This window comes from Bidens hawaiensis, unplaced genomic scaffold (genome assembly GCF_021521415.1).
Source record: "Bidens hawaiensis isolate Kalapana, Puna unplaced genomic scaffold, B.hawaiensis_p1.1 tig00007049_1, whole genome shotgun sequence".
Classification (NCBI taxonomy): Eukaryota; Viridiplantae; Streptophyta; class Magnoliopsida; order Asterales; family Asteraceae; genus Bidens; species Bidens hawaiensis.
In genome coordinates, this window is record NW_027491485.1 from 740,518 (window position 1) to 757,366 (window position 16,849).

Below are 16,849 nucleotides of genomic sequence, written 5' to 3' on the forward strand. Positions count from 1 at the left end.
TGAGTGTTAGTGCGTGTTTTTATAAGTGAAAACCGGATAGAACTCTTTTCAAGGCACACCAAATGAGTGAAACATGAGCCACTATTTATAGGCAATCTGGAGTGAGAAGCACGGCCCCGTGCTTTCGTAGGCACGCCCCGTGCTTTTTAGTGACATGTGCTAATTATTTTTGTCGTTTCTGGAAGGTAGGCACGGCCCTGTGCTTCCTGAGGCATGCCCCCGTGCTTTTTAGTGACATGTGCTATTTCTTTTTGTCGTTTCTGAGAGGTAAGCACGGCCCCGTGCTTCCTGAGGCACGCCCCCGTGCTTTTTAGTGACATGTGCTATTTCTTTTTGTCGTTTCTGAGAGGTAAGCACGGCCCCGTGCTTCCTGAGGCACGCCCCCGTGCTTTTTAGTGACATGTGTTATTTCTTTTTGTCGTTTCTGAAAGGTAAGCACGGCCCCGTGCTTCCAAAAGCACGGCCCCGTGTCCAGCTGTTCACTATTTTGTCTTTTCTTGTAGATTTTTTTGTCTTTTCTGAAAAGTGACCAGAAGCACGGCCCCATGCTTCCAATAGCACAGCCCCGTGTTTCCTAAAAGCACAGCCCCGTGTTTCCAAAAGCACAGCCCCGTGTTTCCTGAAAGCACAGCCCCATGTTTCCTGAAAGCACAGCCCCATGTTTTGCTGTTTTCTTTGGTTTTTCTTTGTTTTTTCATTCGTTTCTTCGTTTGAGGCTTGGATTCACCTGAAAATACATTTTAACATGATAAGTAGTTATTTTAACTATATTATATGATAGAAATTGCAGTTTTTAGAGATTATTTGATGCTAAAAAGATGTATATTTTTATATACATCAATTATCTAATGGCATGGCCGGTTAGACCACACCGAGTCAATGATGTGAAATATTTTGAGGAACCAAATGATTCTTCTTATACATGTATTATTGCTCTCAAGGGAAATCATTTATTTACCAACTGAAGGAGGGTGTGAATCCCTAGATGTTATGGAATTGAGAAAAGGATACACACATCTTAACATGATACCATTTAGTGTTTTGAAAATCGATGCATCGTCTAAATGGTTATCAACATCGCAATTTTATGTTTGCATGATCTATGGCTTAGCTATAAGATAACAAGCATATTATTCCATATTGGTATATTTACATTGGGTTATGATAATGAATTTGATTCCCAAGTTAATAATGATCATTGGAATAAGTGTTAAACGTCATAACAGATTATGTTCTTACAAAAATTGTTTCGAGAAAGACGATTACTCAACGTCTGTAATTGGTTGCCAAGCAATTATCACAAGAGCAAAGGTTCATGTTTGTATTTGAGTACATATGATTTTACATGTCTTTAAACTAATTCACATCAAGCCAACAAGTTATGATATTTCCTCCCCATTGCAATTGGTTTTTTGTCAGTAGCCAAATAATTCTCATCTAATATTTCGTGTGTGTTATATACTGAAATTAATCCACCACAAGACACAAAGATGAGACCACAAAGGAAGTTGGATGTCGGTATTAAATATTATATATGATTAAATACTTAGAGTCATTAATGAGATATTTGCTTATGGCTCATTGGTTTTCACTTTAGTGAATCGATGTTCCCAACATCAGTGGGAGATATAAAGCAGTTGAAAAACGAATTTAATTGGAATGAATTATCATTGATCCTCAAACTAAATTATATGAACTAAAAGTTTAAAAGATAATTCAGGTATACAACTTGACGAATCAATTACCAGACAATTCACTGACCAAAATAGAGTGTCTATCTAAGACACATATACCAACTGCTAATGCTCCAATTAAAGTTGTCTAAGAAGGACAAAAACATATTGATAATGTGTCTAATACACACGTGTAACATGGTAGACCAATTGATTCCAAAGATAAAATTTCCTCACAAATTGGAGCAAGTAATAAAGATGGTCAAGTCGAGGTACAATAAAAAGGTCTCTTAAAAGACATTAGACATGATGGTTCTTGAAAAACCTCAGGTACCTAAAAACAAAGAGCTCTTAGTAAATTATATTGTATCATGTCTATAAAGATATATGGAATCGAAATAAAGTCGACGTCGTTATAATGCGCTTGAAATGATTATGAGGATCAAGATTCTAAATCTGCCTAAAAAAATTGATTGGCCAAAGTGGAAAGACGCAAACAGGGCAGAGTTGAATTCTCTAAATAACGGAAAGTTTGTTGGACCTGCAGTCCGTACAACTAAAGTTGTAAAATCGGGTCTTGTATATGAGATATGAAAATTCATCAAGTGATATAAGGCAAAACTGATGGCACGAGGATTTTGCAAAGACCCATGATTAAATACGAGGAGACACATTCTCCAATGGCGGAAGCAATGATTTTTCGATAACTAAACAGTCTGGTAATAAAAAGAGAGAATTGATATGCGTCTAATAAATATTGTGATTCAGTTGATTGAAAGTTAACAAGAAATTCTTCGAAGGATTTGAATTATCAAATCATGTAAATTAAATTCTCGAGAACACTATGACTCATGTTGTATACGGATTCATATTTGAATATGTTACGATTATTGAATATGTTGAACATAAATGGAACTCCTAAAGAATTTCCTAAGGTAGTTGAATACCTGAATGGATAACTAATACATCTTAATGATGAAATTCTTGTGCATCAATAAGCATACACATAGAAGAGAATCTATATGATGAGTACAATATTTCAATAAACAAAGAAATGGTACAATATGGATTTTTGATATGTGGTACAAAATTGATGTGTTAAATGAGCAAGTTTATGCAGCAAAAATCCTAAAAAGTGAATACACATGCAAAATTTGTCAAGTTGGAAAGAAGTTCATGATATATTGGAAAATGCATTGCGTATGGACTAATATAGTCGGATTGAGTATGGTACAATCAACAATTATTTTGATAAGGAGGGAGATAAATTTGATAAGGAGGGAGATAAGTTGGATGTCATTAGTCATACTTTTATCAAAAAATTTATTCTTAAAAGTTCATATAATCATAGTTTACAGTGATGATATACACATCATCGAGAGAAACTGCAGAAATTTTAGAAGGAGAATTTTTGAAATACCTTAACACGATGTGATTATTGCTCCACCTACGGTTTGAGTATATGTGTGGTTATATGTATCAAAGTACATCTGAAAATGTTGAGACAATTTACTAAAGACAAGATTCATTCTTTGAGTACGTTAAAGGATGTCCAACAATGCACTCTATATCATTTCCTATCACAATATGAAATATTATGGGTTTAAAAGTATCATAATTAAATGCATATACACATTAATATTTATTGCTAACTATACATTATTTCTATATCTTTTATTTATATTTATCAGTATATGTATAGCTAGGAGACATCAGATTGGGTTAAAACATGTATTTCAGGTATGAAAGATATGTATTTATATTTTACTAACCCATCAAAACAAGTTTGGTTAGTCTTGTTGATGTAGATAAACACAACAAGATCTACTGTTTACTAGATGAAGCAATAGAAGTTTTCACGTGAAGATCATACAACATTATTCAACTTAAGAATTCAAATGTCAAGAGACGAAGACGCAAACGATTGACTACAAAATTTTTGGGTAACTTTCACAGAAGATCCATATTTAGCATTTTAACGGATATATATATATATATATATATATCAGGGGGAGACAATACGCGCTGCACTCTTTTTCTCTTATCTATGGTTTTGTCCCACTGGGTTTTCCTAGCAAGGTTTTTAATGAGGCAGCATCTACAAGCGTATTAAATTGATAACCAAGGGGGAGTGTTATAAATATATATTATTATTATGATTATCAACACCTAATATAGATTAAGCTTTTTCTCCAAGTTATCTTTTCTTATATAAATATCTCATTGTATCTCATGTATTTTACACCATATTAATGAAATCTCCATCTTTCTCCCTACATCTCTTTCTCATATGTTTACCTATTAGGCTTGTTTCACAATAGTTTATCATTTATCAAAAATCAAAATTTTTAGTCCATGTCTGCTTATAACTCTTAATAAGGTAACATATAGGTCTGCTTATAACTCTTGATATATCCACGTATAGTTGTCCATGTGACAAAAAAGATTCTCCAAGTACATACCAACTCTAGATAAATAATAACATATCCATGAAACTAATAAAAAAATATTAATACACATATAATATCATACCTTTTAATCAATTAATATGATGTCATTTGAGAACATCTGCTCATGTTTATAAAAAAAAACATGATTATCCCAAAAACAATATTACCTGAACCTTGATGATATAATCATTCTTAAAATCTTTAGAATTTGAAATTGATTGATCTTGATAAATTTATTGTCATTAGTATTCTGTATATGACAAATTTTTAATTAACTTTATATTTTACAATTAAAAATTGTACAATCAAGCAACATAAAACCAAAAATTAAAATACAACAAAATGATTTGTTTCATTTATAATTTACTATAAAACGATTACATATGAAATGATGTGTTTCATTTCATATGAATGTATTGCCAGAAAAATGACAAATGCATACTAACCTTAAAACCATGTTCAAATAATAGTGATTATTCTGAGTTAAAAGAATATTAGAAGATTTAAAGTTGAATAAAGTAAATGTAGTGATTCTTATTTATAATAGTTGAAATAGGGCTAACCCAATCCAAGAAAACTCGTACCCAAACCCAAACTAGCCCCACCCGAGAAACTCAAACACAAGAATATACTAACCCGAACCTGAACCGAAGTAATTCGAGTTGGTTCTTGGGTCCAAATTCTAGGTTTCGGGTCAACCCGAATAAACTTTTAGTCTTAAAATCATATATATTTTTAGGTATGGAAGGCTAAGCCTTAGCCACTGACGTTATCATGATTTAATCCAAGTCGACTATTTCCATTACACATATTATGAATCGAATTTGTATTGTTTGTTATATTGAATATAAACCATAAGAAACACTTTACATAACATCTTTATTTTTCTCCATTTTAAGAACTTGCAAATCCTCCTAAACTTGATATATTGAATTATGATAAATAAAATTATAATGTAAAAACTTTATAGTTTAACTTTCTATTCATTTGAGTATTATTTATTCAATAGATGATAAAGGTTATGAAATTATATGTGTTAGTATATAATAAAGAATGAACTAATGTGAAAATATTGGTTTATTGACTAAATAAGTCAAGGAGGGAAAATAAAATCCAGATTGGTGTACCTGGGGTGGTGTTAGACGAGGGACAAACAGAGACCAAGAGAAGTAGATTTAGGGGGTGTTTGGGATTGCTTATTTTCACCAACTTATAACTTATAAACTTTTTAAAAAGTAATAAGGTGTTTGGGAGTGCTTATATTTTGAGAGGAAAATGTTTCATAAGTTACACTTTTGTAACTTATTAACTTAATAGAAAGTTATAAGGAGGCAAAATAAGGAATCCCAAACACCCTCTTAAAGCTTGATATCTGAAGTGCAAATCTTGTTAATGCAAGTTCATAATCTGATTTCTAGCATCATCATCTCTCATGTAAGTACAAATCCTTATTCATCTCTAAAGATTCTAGTATTTGGAGTTGTAGGTGGGTTATGATGATTTAAATGAAATTGGATTATTTGTTATGCTATCATGTTTAGTAACTTCGTCTAGTCATGGATGAATCATAAAAATTAGGGTTCTTGAATAATTTGGGGTTTTTGAATAGGTTGTGGTGAGTTTGTGTCAATATGATTTATGAATGGATTATAAATATCTTTTGTTTCATGATTACTAAGTTCGATGTTTCTAACATAATGTAAGAGTTTAATTTGTGTTTGAGCCATGAAAAGGGGTGTATGCAAAGAGTTGGGTCGAAATGAATAGGAACCTAAACCTGAATTTTCATAGCTTTTACACTGATTTTAGGTCGTTTTAAAATAATCATATAAAATCAATCAAGTGTTTGTTTTGGGTGTTCTCTATATTTTTGGAAACCTCATGGAGTCTAGTTTCTAGATAATTTTAGAACAGGAGAATACATGGTTTTTAAGTTTGTCAAAACTGTGAAATACTATAGGCTATACATAGCTGTGTAAAATGTTGAGTTCAAGTAACCTTTAGAAAAGACATATTATTTTCTGATTTAAAATAGAACTTGGGAAATTAGATCTGATAGACCAAATATGTTTATAAACACATGTTAAGATTGTTGGGGATCAAGAAGAGTGGCAAACATATAAAGTATGCAATATAAACTTTTGAAATGGGTTAAATATTAGGCAAAAGGTTCATATTCTTTTACATTTGTGGAATTGAGATCTTAGGAGTCTCAACCCATATGTAAAAATGAATAAATGTGTGGTTTTGTCTAATTCCATGCTTATTGGCTAGTTTGAGTTTAGAAGATTAACTAAAGGCGAACAAGAAATGCAAGGTGCAAGCTTTGAGGAAATCGAGGTAAGTGCTTCTTACACAATCATAATATAATTGTAATATTCTGAGAAGATCTTTGCAGGTGCGATGGATTATACATATATTTATATAAATATATATGGAGTCTTAAAAGGGACGTTATACACATCTACTAAGGATGTAGTAGTTAAGAAAGGCGTTAATATGCGAAGCCTTGAGTTTTTACTTAACGTGTTAATGAGTTTTGAGGTTTGTCATCCTCAAGGAATATAAACTTAAGAATGTAAGTACCTACCTTGATCTTTGTGATTTTCAATAATATATGCATCTAGGAATTTAAATGCATTAATATGAGAAGCATGAATATAAAGACGCATAGTCTCATGGGATTCATTGAGTACTTAAATTACTAAGACTTAGAATTTCATGTTTGGTATAGTTTGGGAAAGGATATATAAGAAATGATTTTATAATCATTAGTCCTTATCGGATTCTTTGTGTGACTTGAGTTATGAGTCGAAATTGTAATTAGGAAAAAGGGGAGGATTAAATCATGTGTGCTTGACTCGGTGTGTCATAAATCCTATATGCCAAAAGTGGTGTAGATTATGTCGAGACTTGTTTTTGTTTGATAATTTTGTTCATCTTTCACACCTAAATGTTCTACCTAATTGGCACTATTAAACTAATGCTTACTTTGTGTAATGGTGCATAGGTAAGACTACGAAATGATGAACTCTCATGGTTAAGGCTATGGATCATTGGATGTCGAAGGATTAACTATTTTTGAGTGACAAGCAAATGAAGAGATTCCGTTTAGCGAAGTTGGAGGTGAATATCAAATTAATATATTTATAAGCTTTTGAGCAACGAACATGAGGAATCAACATGGTTCATATAAATCTTTCATTGAGTCTTGTCAAATCTTTACGCGGTAGAGAAGTTCGTGTTTAAGGTTTTTTAAATTGTTTTGGGTCAACATAAGACGGTAAATTATGTAAATGTTTTGAGAGTATGAATAGATGTTTTAAAATGTGGAGGGGTTTAAAATAAAAGAAATGACAAACTTATGTTGTCACCTCAAACAAAGTAATGGTTGTTTTCATTATATTTGTGTTTAAAGCTTTGGTTTGGAACCGTTTTCCGTTGTATTTTGTTATTATTAAATATAATAATAGTAGGGCGTAACACTTTAATTATGTACTAACCAACATGTAACACTAACATGACCTCAAATCGTTATATTTGTATATAAATAAAATTAATAAGTTAATATAATATTAGAATTATGTAAATAACTGATGAAAATGATATTCTATGTTTCAATATCCTAAATGATTTTTGAAAAACGAAAATAATGGAATGGGATTGAAAAAAAAATTTGGTTTAAAATATTAAATGCTTTTAGTTAAGTAATTTATATTATAAGGAATATTAAGTTAATTATATATATTTAAATGTATAAAAAAGTAAAAATCAAGTAATAAAATATATGTTTTCGAAGCATTTTTGTTTGGGTTATGGAATTAAAAACTAAATATTGATCTTATTGCTATAACCCTTTATACTACACAAAAAAGTTATATAAATAGATGACAGACAGTTCATATAGTAAATCCTTATACATATGAATTATAATTATAATATTCAACTTTAATGGTTTAATGTTAAACACCAAGATATATATAATAGGTACTCTCTATGTTTGTAATATTTATACAAATGTATGTAAAATTAAGAAAATACACATTTCCTGAGTTTAAAAGCATATGAGAAAATTTTAAATACAAATTTGAAACCAATCTTATATAAAAAATTATGCACTGCAGCTCGAATCTCAACTTAAAATCAATCTGTAGTTTACCATACAAATCCAAATTCTTCGACAACGATGCACTTTTATTTTTTTTAATTTGCAATTACCCGTGAATTTCAAATTTTTTTCTAACAGGCCTACAACTTCAGTTTTAATATTTCCTTATTGCACCATTAATGTTGATGAATGAATAAGCTAGTATTTACATTATATAAAAATAAACTTTTATTCATATATTGAAATGACTTAAAAGATAAATACTATATATTAAAATTGGTTGAAAAAAATGTGAGGATGACTACAAGATTGACAAGTGATAAAATTGATAGTCTTTTATTAGAATAGATAAATACTTTATATGTAAAAAGAGAACCCTCAGGAAAATTTTCTGATTGATTCAATAGCTTCAAATAAAATTGTTTATATACAAAACAAAAATATACGTAACTTTACAAACTAAACGAAACTAGCTATCTTAGCTATATTTCTTCCTTATGAAACTATGTTTTGCCTACAAACTTTTGTACAAATTTAACCTCAAGTTAGAGGTGCATACAAGCCGTGCGTCGACCAAACTCTTTGTGAACCGCTTCTGTCAACATGAATACGCAACAACATTTTTTTTCACACTCACATAACCATAACACACGGTATGTTTTTTTATAATTTTTTTCATTAGTTATCAGGCATTCCTTTATTCTTTTAAATTCCTGGTCACAAGTATAATTTTTTTTTTACTTTTTCAACAAACAAGTTAAACGTTTTAGCTTTTGCGACAAAACTCTTCATTTTGCGACACATGTACACACCTATGATTGTAGAGGGGGGGGTCATAGTTTTTCCAGAGAGTTTTGGACACCAAAACGCTCTACTACGAATGACTTAATAAAATAAGAAAAAACAAAATTCCGATGACTCGTTCGACTTTAATTTGAGAAAATTCTCAAAATAGGTATTTTCATAAACAAGTTTCTAGTTTATAGATATCACTTGCATATAATTCCAGAAATATGTGTTTAAAACTAGTCGGGACGAGTAGTATGTGTTACCAAACGAGTAGCTTACAGAACCACTTAAGATATGTCGCGTGACCATAAACCAACCGGGAGAGCACGTTCAACACTCGTTTAGTCGCCACGAATAAAGAAGATGCATGCCTCATAATCAACGCCCACGACTACTACATAAATGTTTTCATCGCGACAAGTAGATCTTGAATTTTCGGAAGGACGAGTAATTCAAAAACTAACCGACGCTAGTAGTTTGGCTCACGAAACTCATCGGACCAATTAGTTTTACAAAAGACTAACTGGATCTGTTAGTTTGCAAGTTCAATTAGTCAATACGGATAACTCTTGGTCAACGACTGATTCTTCCGGTATGCATGTCAAATACGAGCAGTTTGTTATCAGTTAACTCGTCACAACTATTTTGACATTACAATCTACTTGTGGCTACTCGTTTTAGTGACAAGCCTATGTATTTGAAAAATATATAAATATATTACGTAATCCCTTATAATTTTTATGTTATCTTTTATAAAAATATATAAAAAACAAAATGTTAAAAATCTTAAGTATTTCAATTATTATTATTATTATTTAATTTAAAAAACTTGTGTCATACAATATTTTACAATTATTCCGCTCGTTCTCCGCTCGCTCGAAAATATCTTGAAAAATGTTCGTTCGATTTCGGCTCGGTTTGAAAATGAGTTGCCTGGCTCGTTTCGGTTAGAAAGCAAGCCAAGCACAAGCAAAGTCTCGCTAAGTTCGGTTTGTTTTTGCTCAAATTGTCTTATTATTTATTAATTTTATATATTTTTTTATGTATATGTACAAAAATATATTGTTTTTCAAAGTTTTTAAACTTTAAAGTTCAAATTTAAACCCTAGCCACTCATTTATATATATTTGCTTGTTAACATTGAGTTTTAGACATTTCAAAGTTGGAAGTTTAGGCATTATAGAGTTGTAAGTTTTGAATTAATGATAGTTTGGAGCTTTAGAAATTTAAAATTAAAAAAACTGTACAGAGTTAAGCATTAAAATGTCACTCTTTCTTTAAATTCAATTTGCTCGATTCGGCTAGCTTTCAAATCAAACCAAATATGAGCAAGGTCGCTTTCAGTTCGAGTCGATTCGTGAACAACCCTAGTTTGCATGTTTGTCCTAGAAAACCACTACCACTGGGTAAGGGTTTGCTGAAACATAAAAGCGCTTCCCCAAAATTGCTAGGGTTCAAAGGGTTCTTGTGAAATATTACTAATGCTAGTGTTACATGTTAAGTGAAATTCATATCAATTATGAAATATACATTGTTCACAAAATTACTTTTTTTTTCACTACTTATGTAACCAAATATCAATGAAGTGTATAACATGAATATTATCATGTAAACAAATTTAACCACAATAACAGTTTTTTCTTAAATACATATTAAAAGAAATAGCTTGAGTTCAAGTTTAATATGTGACAAAAAGAAAATAAAGGGAAAATAAAGGGTTTTTGGTCAAAGGGTTTCCTCATCTATGATAAGTTTCATCTAAAAGTGATCTCTAGTACTCGATATATGAAGATAAACTAGGTTAGGTACCCATTAATTGATACAATATGAAATAATAATAATAGAAGTTTAATAACTTAGACGCTCAATTTCAAACATTTAAGATACATCTAAATCATCACCTTTACTTTGAAAATAATGACATAGATAGACCATAGAAAAGTAATCACATTTTAACAAATATCTAATGCATGATATTCACCATATATTTAGTGTAAATCCATCCTGGAGACAAAAGATTGTAACATCCTGTTTTCGATAAGAATTAATAAAATAAATTTCGTTTATTTAATAGTGTGTCGTCTATCAGTTTAAATAAATAAACTAATAGAAGGTGGGCTTGGACTTTAGGTCCATGGGCTTAAGAAAGTATAAATACCCCATAAACCCTAATTCTTTCCATTTTTATCCATCTCTACACCATAGCCTACACCTTGAAAACACACACAAACACCATCCTATAACTCGAGCCAAGATCCGAAGGTGAATACCCGAACCCGTTGGTGCTTGAACGGTGTGACGAACCAAAACAACATCGAGACTAGACCGTGTTCGTAAACCGACTCGTTTAAGGTACGTTTATAATTAGAAATCGTTCATTTAGGTCCGGATTCGTTTAGGTAATCCTAGATATGTATGAATGTGATGAAAACAAATCAAAAAAACTAATCCACAGTGCAATCCATTACAATTTGATAGGTTAATCGTTAGTCTAAAGAACCGTATATAAACGTGAACCAAATACCCCATTAAACGCAAATGTTTGGATGTTTGGGTGGTTAGGGTTTGTAGGCGTTGCTAATCCGAGTTCAATGATACCAAATTCGTGTTATTTCGTTAAAATTTGAGGTCCAATTGCAGATCTGATGAAGGTTGACTGCGTATGTTCTTATCAATTTTGACTTTGACACCTTTAGTCAAAGTTGGATAAGAACAGATGCTCATTCGCTATGATAAACGAATCACCGGTAATTCGTTACGTGGACATAACGAATGGGACTCATTCGTGCGACTTGATAATGAATGAACCTTTAATTCGATATCTATCCATTCGTTATATTAAGAAAACGAATCAGGTCACGTCAACGAATTAGGCTAACGAACTAGGATAATGAACCAGACCATGTTAAGATAACGAATTAGGTGATTCGTTACTCACCATTCGAAATGTTAAGATAACGAACCAGAATAACGAATCAGATCATGAAAGATAACGAATCAGTTAACGAATCAGGCTTAATTCGTTATAGCAAACGAGTTAGTGAATTAGATGATTACTTAAAATCCTAATGGAAAATGTGTTAAGACATTTAAAATCCTAATTTAAAATCCAGGTCAGCTTAACCCCAGCCAGGGGCTCTGCCCCTTGGACCCCGCTAGGGGCTGCCCCTAGAAACCCGCTGCCAGGGGCGCTGCCCCCTGACCCCCGTCCGTCGAGGGTTATAATTAAACTAGAAATAAGATATGAATAGTGATAGTTAACTGATACATGTAAATATTATACAATTAGCCATGCACAACTAAAGAAAGGGATTACCATTAACTCTGAACGTAACCGCATTCAGGTGAGTTTCTGGCCCCACTTCATTGTTATGTTTTTTGGGCTGTATGCATACTCGATGTGATTAGTTAATACACTTACCTTAAGTGGTAAGTGTATGATATGATTTATGTATGAATGAATGTTTGCTGATGCATGAACGATCTTCGGATATTGCATGTACCATCAAGGATTCAAGGGATAGTTTAAAGATACGATATATATATATATATGATATATAAATGATGTATGTACGTATGAAAGTTATATTATGAATGTATGGAAAGGTATGGAAGGTATGGTTAGAAAGGGAACGGACCCTAATGATATCCTCGAATATAGGGAACAGACCATAATAATATCCGCGAATGTAGGGAACAGACCCTAATAATATCCGCGAATGTAGGGAACAAGCCCTAATAATATCTGCGAATGTAGGGAACAGACCCTAATAATATATGCGAATGTTTTAAGACGAGGTATATGTATATGTGTATGTATAAAAAGGAAAGAAGGAAAGTATGATAGTATGAACGTACGAAGAAAGGTAAAGAACTATGTATGTTTATGTACATTCGGGTGCGTATATAAGAATGTGTATGGATGTATTGTATGTTACTTGATTAACTAGAACTCACTCAACGTAGCTGACTTTTAGTATGCACGCAGGTGAGTAGGATGAGACAGCTCGCTTGATGAGGACACATGGCATGGAATTGAAGATAGTGGCATCTCAAGGAAATGTTATGATATTTTAAAGACAGTGTTTTGTTTTAGAATGACTATGAATGTTTGATAAGATAAGATTTGAAAGTTATGTAATGTTTTATGGTTGAAGTTTTAAATTCCGCGCAAAGTTTTAATTAACTGTGTCATTTAGAACTGTGTTTTTGAGTAAATCCAACGTCCAAAGTGAGGCACCGGTAACGGGGCCTTACAAAGATGGATTGGAGAGCCTTTATTTGTGGAATTTCTTATTCATCTAGCAATTCTTAAGAGCAATCAATTAGTTTGTATGAAGCTTCGAATATTCCAATCTAGATATTAAAACATGATGATAGGTTATAAAGACACCTCATAATAATAATTTATTTTAACACTTCTCGTAACACAAAAAAATAATTATTCCTGATTCTAAAATCCAAACAAATAAGAGACCAACAAATTGTACATTTAATAATTAAACAGAAATACACACAAAATAGCCAACCCATGTCTTGCAGACGGGCCATCATTAATTTAATAGGCCGAGTTCGTGTGTAATTTGTTATTTAAAGGTCGTATTTGAGCAAGTTTGCATGTCTGGTTCATGTGTATGATGGTGTGAAAAAACCATCATTAATTCAATAGGCCGAGTTCGTGTGTAATTTGACCCGTTTACTAAACTGCATGTCGATTTGGCATGAAATATGTTGTTTGACCTATAATGTCGAAGTGTAGCACAATGTATCCTTTGGACTTTAAAAGTCAAACCATAGTTCCTAGTTATGCTAAACTTGCTTATTTTCTACATTGTGCGAATCTTTTTTAATCACATCTACCTATGAAATAGTTAGGGCCTACACACAAGTAAACCAAAAGGCTAAAATCAGAAATGCTCATAACAACTACAACCTAATCTCAAAAGCAAGAATGAAAATATCATGTCAAACACTACAATCATCCACACACATTAACAACACTCTATGATAACCATATAACTAAATCATATATTAATTTTTCATTAATCTCTCTAAAGCCACCAATTTCACTAAAAAAACCCGATCCCTCACAACTGATCATGTTTCAACAAGTTATAGAAGACACTTGAAGATTGCATGTGCTTCAAGTGAAAAAAACCCAATAACATAGCATCACAAGCCTAAACTTATAACTACACAACAATTAAAATTTTATAAAACTTTTTAATAATACATAGATGGGTGGAATAGAATTATCAATGGTTTCCAAAGCAAATTATATATACAATAAAAAAGTATTTGAATAAACCCTAATCACTACCACTGGGTTAGGGTTTGCTGAAACATAAGAACGCTTCCCCAAAATTGATAGGGTTCAAAGGGTTCTTGTGAAATATTACTAATGCTAGTGTTACATGTTAAGTGAAATCCATATCAATTATGAAATATTCATTGTTCACAAAATTAGTTTTTTTTTCACTACTTATGTAACTAAATATCAATGAAGTGTATAACATGAATATTATTATGTAAACAAATTTAACCACAATAACAACATTTTTCTTTAAATGCATATTAAAAGAAATAGCTTGAGTTCAAGTTTAAGTTGTGACAAAAAGAAAATAAAGGGAAAATAAAGGGTTTCAAGTTTGGTAAGAGGGTTTCCTCACCAGGGCCAGCTCTAGGGTAGGGCGAGCCGGACAACCGGCCGGGGCACGTAATTTTAGGGGCCTAAAAAATTTTATATGCTTTAGTTTCTTTATATTTTACAATGGTTAGAAGTTTGCTAAAATTAGTTGCAAAGACAAGAAAGAAGAAGATGACTGCTTGGCGAGAAAATTAATATTTTATCATTAAATAAAATTAGTTGCAAAGACAAGAAAGAAGAAGATGACTGCTTGGCGAGAAAATTAATATTTTATCATTAAATGAAACATGTTCTCTGACACAACTCACTTGCCAACAGTCATTTTTTAGTTTGTTTTTATTACTAAAGGTTCAAAACTTTTAGTTTATTTAATACTAAATGATTTAATATGACTGTTGACTTTTTTCATCCAATTCTATCTAATTATTTTATTTTCTACATCAGTTTATTAAGGCTATAAATTTATATGATTTACTCTATTATATAATTAACAAAACATATTTACATTTTTTGAAATATTTCTCTACAAGAATATGTTTGTAAGAAAAATATTAAACAATAGAAAGGTTCGATCCTATCTTTTAATAATACCTATGAAATCAATATATAAAAAGGACTAGAAAGGTTGAACTTTAAAAAAAATAAAAATTGTTGGTGTTCTTATTTTGCGTAAGCCGATTAATGATTATTTATCTAATAAACCAGAGAAAGTAAGGAGGCAATACTTGATCATATAGCCTTGATGTTGACATGTGGATGCAAAAAAATCAATTTGTGACCCTCTAGTTAAAATGTTTTAGTTCTGTCATTGACGTAGACTATAGCGTATTTAGTTTCAGTAATATTATGTGTATTTAGTTGATCAGTTATGCTCTCAAAAATTTTAAAAGTGAACATCCCAAATTAATTATACATTCTTTCATAGCCCAAACCAAATTAACCATGTTTTTTTTGGCGTAAAAAAGCTTTTCGTTCTTTGTATTATTAACCATGTAAGAGTTGGATTTTTTTTGGATTTATGTTCTTTGTTTGATTTTTTTAATATTTTCAGCCCCTCAATTAAAATGTTAAAGTTCTGCCACTTTAGATACGGATCTAGCATTTTAAATACATTTGATGCAAATTTTTTTTACCCATAGCTCTTTTAAGCTATGCGAGCTTTTTTATTTCGGCTCGGCCGAGATATTTAAATCCTCAGGGTCGGCCCTGTTCCTCACCTATGATAAGTTTCATCCTAAGGCTATATGTAGTGCAGGGGCTACAAAATGTGGCGTTTTGCGCCATGTGGCGCACAATCAACAAAGTGTGAGTTTCTGTTTTGGGGTGTAATGATGTTGTAGCCCAATATAATATATATATATGTATATATATAACCCACATACATACTAATATAATATTAATATAACCAAAGTGAAGCAAGGGGACAAGCAGTCCTCACCCCCCCACACATTCACCCCACAATTCGCACAGGGGGCGGTGTTCGCACACCAAATCGCCGGAATTCGCCCACTACGTATGACCCAAGAGTGATCTCTAGTACTCAAGATATGAAGATAATAAACAAGCCAGTGATCCATCAATATCCAAATTAGCCGTTACAGAAATAAAAAAATAAAATAGCTATAGCATTAAAAAAGGGATGTGATCCTTCCACACCACCCCCACATGTCTATACGGCTCGTATATGGTACACATGCCTGACAATGGGACAAAAAACAGCTTTTTGCAGCCCATACGACAGTATAGGCATTAAATGTCTCGTATTGCATTCAGACAAAACCATAAAAGCTATACGGTCGTATAGGGCTATACGACCTTATAGAAAACATTTGCAGAAACATTCAGACTGCCTTAATCGCTAAGATAAATGAACCAAATACGACCCGTATAAATCACATATATTGTATATATGGTCATCATTTAAAAAAAAGTGTCTATAAACAAGCCAAATACGACCCGTATAAATCACATATATTGTATATATGGTCATCATTTTTTTAAAAAAAGTGTCTATACGACCGTATAGGCCTATACGAGGCACAATAAACGATGACAGACAACCTCTGACATGATTCAAGTCCTATACGACCGTATAGCCCTATACGAGCCGTATAAGACAAAAAATGGTATATAAAGATCCATGGTGGTGTGAAAGTATCCATTGTGTTAAAAAAACGTTTCA

At 31.8% G+C, this 16,849-nt stretch overlaps 1 protein-coding gene and 1 long non-coding RNA gene across 2 annotated transcripts in view; one reads left to right on the top strand and one right to left on the bottom strand.

Moving 5' to 3' along the window:
- The window catches only part of LOC143634426 (uncharacterized), a 248,188-nt gene that overhangs the window by 142,854 nt on the left and 88,485 nt on the right, over positions 1-16,849 (bottom strand). The window lies entirely within an intron of this gene.
- On the top strand, positions 5,496-7,252 carry LOC143634419 (uncharacterized). Its single transcript, XR_013153851.1, has 3 exons — positions 5,496-5,557; positions 6,398-6,463; positions 7,134-7,252. It is a non-coding gene; the product is annotated as an uncharacterized LOC143634419 (long non-coding RNA).